At 37.5% G+C, this 6,000-nt stretch overlaps 1 protein-coding gene across 1 annotated transcript in view; it reads left to right on the top strand.

Annotated features, from left to right (window-relative positions):
• LOC105501054 (NXPE family member 4) overlaps window positions 1–6,000 on the top strand; it is a 61,266-nt gene that overhangs the window by 33,428 nt on the left and 21,838 nt on the right. The window lies entirely within an intron of this gene.

Below are 6,000 nucleotides of genomic sequence, written 5' to 3'. Positions count from 1 at the left end.
ATATAAATATATAAAATATATTGTGGTGTTTTAAATATTCCTAGAATTAAACCAGTCAGTGGTGAGTGCCTATAGTCCCAGCTACATGGGAGGCTAAGGTAGGAGGATCACTTGAGCCCAGGAGTTCCAGTCCAACCAAGGCAACATATTTCTTTTCCATCTCTAAAAGAAATAAAATAAAATAAAATAAAATAAATAGTTCTAGAACTAAAATGCCTGACAATAGCAAGAAAATGTGAAGAAGTTAAATGTAAATGGAGTACAGTTTTCTAAGGTCCCTCATTTCCTAATAATTAGTAAAAGTACCAATTTATATTAGACTTCATTAAGTCAAAGATGCATATTGAAATTTCCAAAACAGAGTAGAAATTGTTAAAGTAGTTTGTATAACAAGCTAAATGAGAGTGGAAATAGAATAATTTTAGAATTTTTGATTAATACACAAGAAGTCAAAAAGGGGGCCGGGCATGGTAGCTCACGCCTATAATCCCAGAACTTTGAGAGGCCGAGGCACGCAGATTATTTGAGGTCAGGAGTTCGAGATGAGCCTGGCCAACATGGTGAAACCCCGTCTCTACTAAAACTACAAAAAAATTGGCCAGGTATGATGGCTCATGTCTGTAATCCCAGCTACTCAGGAGGCTGAGGCACTATAATCACTTGAACCCGGGAGACAGAGGTTGCAGTGAGCCAAGATAGCGCCACTGCACTCCAACTTAGGCAACAGAGTGAGACTCTGTCTCAAAAAAAAAAAAAAAAGTGCCACATTTCTGGATGGAATTAAATTTAGCAATCTATCCATCTGACAAAGCGCTAATATCCTGGGTCTACAAAGAACAAACAAAAATAAAAAAAAAAAAAAAAAAAAAGTCAAAAAGGGAGAAAATTGAATGGAGAAGCTGGGACAAATAAAAACCAAACAGTAAGATAAAATTACATAGCTATATCAATGATAATATGAAATAAAATGAACTAGGAAGTTCCAGCTGCAAAAAAATGGCAGAGTGGCTTAGATGATACTAATATTTCTCATAGAACAGTATTAAACTCTGGAAAAAATATATTTTAAAAATGATATGAAATCACTAGAAAAAGGCCAACAACTGGCAGAAACTGGAGCAAATTTGACATTTAAAAGTAGCAAATTATGCTGCCTGGGAGTCAGCTTTAAGGACTCTCATCCTAACAATATACCTCAGTGTATATTGTGCAAAGCAACTTGAATTCAAGGAGAAAACTGCAGACTTGCAGCCTGGAGATGTCATAGGATGGAATACAAGGCAATTGACCAGGGAAATTCCAGGAGAAAGGCCTTAGAAGCAGCAGTCCCCAAATCTACTCTCAAATCTTTGACTGATCCCTGAGCTCTGTGTACCCAAGGAAGACTCCACAAAGTGTAGCACACAACAACAGATGGATGGGTGGAGATTTAATCTGTTGCTCACTGAAGGAGGAAACAGTTTGTAGGTTTTGAGTTCCAGTAAAAGAGAGGAGCGTGGTAAAAAGCCCAGGCTTTTCAAGACCCCACCTTAAAGTACATAAAACCAAGTCTCCATAAATTCAAGCTGAGAGGTATAAACTGTTTTCATGAATTGGAAAACTCAATATTGTTACTACAGCAATTCTCCCCAAATTTACCTATAGATTAAGAGCAATAAATTCCAGTAGGCTTTTTGTAGATTTGTCAAAAGTTAAACATTTACTTACCATATGGCCCTGTTATTCCACCCTTGGGTATTTACCAAAAAGAAATTAAAACATTTGTCCATATGGAGAACCACATATCAATATTCAGGGCAGCTCTATTCACAATAGCCCCAACCTTGAAACAACCCAAATATGTATCCAATGAGGAATAGATAAGATATTATAAGATATTGCTCAATAATGAAAAGCACTGATAAATGCAACATCGATGAATCTTCAAAAACATAATCCTAAATCCAAGAAGTCAGACACAAAAGAGTACATTCTACATGGTTCTATTGATGTGAAACTCTAGAAAAACAAATCAATCTGTAGTGCCAGAAACAAATCTGTGATTGTCCAGGGCCAGAAACACGTTAGGCATGGGCAGAAGGGCATGCACAGGAGGAGGACAGAATTGACTAGGAAATGGAACTTTGGGATGATAGTAATATTCTACCTATTGATTGTGGTGGGTACACTGGTGTCTACATTTGCCAACATTCATACAATAGTGCGCTTAAAACGCATGTATTCTTGGCTGGGTGTGGTGGCTCATGCCTATAATTCCAGCACTTTGGGAGGCCAAGGAGGGCAGATCACAAGGTCAGGAAATCGAGACCATCCTGGCCAACATGGTGAAATCCCGTCTCTACTAAAATATAAAAAATTAGCCAGGCATGGTGACACGTGCCTGGAGTCCCAGCTACTCAGGAGACTGAGGCAGAAGAATCACTTGAACCTGGGAGGCATAGGTTGCAGTGAGCCGAGATCTCACCACTGCACTCCAGCCTGGGCAACAGGGCAAGACTCTATCTCAAAAATAATAATAATAATAATGTATTCTTATTGCATGTAAATTATACCTCAGTAATGCTATAAAAACAAAGCTGAAATAATTCCCAGTTAATGCCCCAGCAATACCTATACCAGACAGCAACGGTGATGACAAAAAAAGAACCATAAATCAAAGAGATACTTAATAGGTTAATAGGTAGATGTAGACAGGCTGGACTGCCATCAAAAAAAAAAAAAAAGGACTCCCAAAATGCAATGACTTAAATAAGAAAACAAGACAGGGATTTATGTCTCATGTAACCATCTAGTTAGGGTGTGCACCTTGAAGCCAGACATCAAGCTCTGCTATCCTCTGCCAGTGGTCTTATTCTAGGGTTGGCAGGCCCATAAATGGGCCTATGAACAGAATTTAGGAGGCCTGTGAACCTGAGAGGGAAAAAAATTACATCTTTATTTTCACTAGCTTGTAAATGAAGTTTAGCAATCTCTTCAATGATGAATAGTGACAACAAATCACAGTAGTATTAGCAATGCCTGTGGCTTAGTCAGCAAGTTGAAATCACAGATATTTTCATATCATAATACAGGTAATAAAGAATCTTGAAATATCACTCATAATTATGGCTTTGAAATTACTGTAAATATAAGACCTGGCTGCTAAATTTTGTTATTTAGTGTGTTAATAAAAAATTGCTATATGACTATGTAACAAATTAGGTTATTTAAAATGTTGATAATTGTACCTCAGTATAATTGGCCTTAGTTGTAACTCTATCCATTTTATTTTATGCATTTGGAAAAGAGGTCATAGGACTGCAACGGGCCCATGTCACAAAGAATTTTTAAGAACCCCCTGTTCTGGGATATTGTCATCACCTCTGTGGTCTAAGCTAGGCTGCTGCCCCCTCTATTTTACACAAATAGGAAGAGGAAAGAGAACCTGGAGAAGGTATGACACACATGGCCTCCGCTTACGTATCAGAGAACTCAGTGTCCTGGCCACACTCAAATACAACCGAGGCCAGGAAAGGTTGTGTATCTCAGCTAACATATGCCCAGCTACAAGTTTTATTACAACTGATGAAAGAGATAACTAGCAGGCTCTGTACATTGATTCAATCCTGTCTGAGGATGACCATATAGAAGCTTAAGGAGAGGAGACAAGTGAGTCAAACACAGTGGCCAAGTTTCTGATTTGGGGTACCATTCACAAAGATGGGGAGAAGAGGAAGCAGGAGACATTTGGAAGAAGAAAAAACATTCCAATTGGACAAGTTGACTGAGATTCCTGCAAGCAGGGGTATACTGACAAACCTGCTCTCCCAGAAAACAAAAACAAACATCCTGTTTACAGCCTTTGATGATTTCCATGACGCAAATGTACCCATCATGGCCTCTTTCAAGCTACCAAGATGATGTCACTGAATAAGCAGTTAGAAAGAAATGTGCATGAACAGGCTTTCATAAGCTAGCAAAAGCTGGGTTCAGCTCACCTCCATCAGTGAGGATTTCCAGGTGGAGACTTCTTAAAGACACTGGGATATGCAGAGCTCAAGCTAAGGAGTAGAATCTAAGTGAGACATTGATTTTGGAATAAATGAGATTATCTGGCCATAGGATTCTAAGAAAAATTCTGATTTGCAGTTACTTATGGCTTAGACAAATGTGATCTTGATTAAGGGTTCCAAGTAGAAAATAGATGCAAAAATAAGTATGGTATAGAGGATGGGGTTAATACATTTCCAAAACTCTGCCATCAGTAAAATTCCTTCTGACAAAGAAGCTCTCTGGCCACTCTCAAAGGAGCCAACTCTAACCAAAGTTGGTAGTGCATCAGTGGAAATGTCAGACCAGGGATATGAACCACAGAACTGCTTGGTTGTCAGGACTCGCATCTTGTGACATATCAGCAATCCAAAGTAGGTGGATTCAGCCTGAGGTGATTCTCCTCTCGAATGAGGGACTCTCTGAAGGAATCTCCTCTAGAATGTCTATCAGTCTAATGAAGGCACAGACGCATAAGGAGATACAACAACGTAGCACATATTATTACAAAGCTACACATATGAGACTATAAGAGCACAAAGGAATAAATTATCAATGAAAACGATGGAGGAAAGAACAGTTGGCATTACTGTTTCCCTTACAACATGTTTCTGGGTGTTAAGTCATAGTTAGAAAGTTTTTCCCGCTCAAAGATTATACAGGTATTCATCCACGTTTTCTCATTTTTTTACTTGTAAAGTTACATTGTCTATAAATATCTGATCTACTTGGAATTTATCCTGTTGAATGGTATAAGATATCAATCTCATTTAACTTTTTCCATATGGCTCTCCGATTATCCTAATCCTCTTATTAAAAATTCCATCCTATATCCTCACTGATTTTTAGTGCGACCTCCATAGCATACTAAATATGTATATATAATGAGGTCTATTTCTGATTTTCAATTCTGTTACATTGTCTTTTTATTCATGCATCAATACCATCCTACTTCAATTATAAAGATTTTTACAAGTAAGTTTTAATATCTAGTAGAGCTAATCCTACCCACACGCAACACTTTTGGCTTTTCTATTCCCCATACATTTTGTAACTATTCTCTCTATTTATACTTTCAAGTGAGCCTTCTAACTGGCCTGTCAGGCCCAAAAGATATTTAGGACATTGTTATTGTGATTTTATTAAATGTATAAGTTAACTTTGGAAGACTAAACAAGATCCTTATGATGTTAAGTTTTTCTATCCAAGGACATGGTTTCCTTTACATTTGTTCAACTTTGTTTTCTTCAGTAGTGTTTTGTGAGTTTTCCTCATATAAATCTTGGATACTTGTGCTAAATGTACACTTAAGTATTTTATTATCATTTTGCTGACATATATTGGATTGTCCCTTCCATTTTAGCTTCTCTCTCTTTTTTGTCTATATACACAAAAGCTATTGATTTTTTTATATATTAATTTTATTTCCCACTATTTTACTAAATTATTTTATTATTTGTAGTCATTTCTCCATTGATACTTTGGGGTTTTTCAGATAAATAATAATTGCATCTGAAAATAAAGATTATTTTATTTCCTTTTCAATTCCAAGGTCTCGAATTGCTTTCTCTTCTCTAACTGCATTAGCTAACACCTCCATCCCAATGTTCAATGCAATGACTATCTCATTACATTGGCATCCTTGTCTTGTTCTTGATTTTGGTGACAAAGCCTTTAGTGTTTCCCTTAAGTAAAATGCAAGCTTTTGAGTTAAAGTACCTATTTTATGTGTAGAGGAAATCCATAAATTTCTTTTTGTTGTGTTTTTCAACATGAATTAGGACTCCCAGGCTAGAGTGCAGTAGCGCCATCTCAGGTCACTGCAACCTCTGCCTCCCAGGTTCAAGTGATCCTCCTGCCTCAGCCTCCTGAGTAGCTGGGATTACAGACATGCACCAGCACACCCGGCTAATTTTTATATTTTTTGGTAGGATGGGGTTTCACCATGCTGACCAGGCTGCTCTCAAACTC

The sequence above is a fragment of the Colobus angolensis genome, unplaced genomic scaffold, assembly GCF_000951035.1.
Source record: "Colobus angolensis palliatus isolate OR3802 unplaced genomic scaffold, Cang.pa_1.0 Scaffold7, whole genome shotgun sequence".
NCBI classification, from domain to species: Eukaryota; Metazoa; Chordata; class Mammalia; order Primates; family Cercopithecidae; genus Colobus; species Colobus angolensis.
This window is presented reverse-complemented; position numbering and strand designations above follow the sequence as displayed.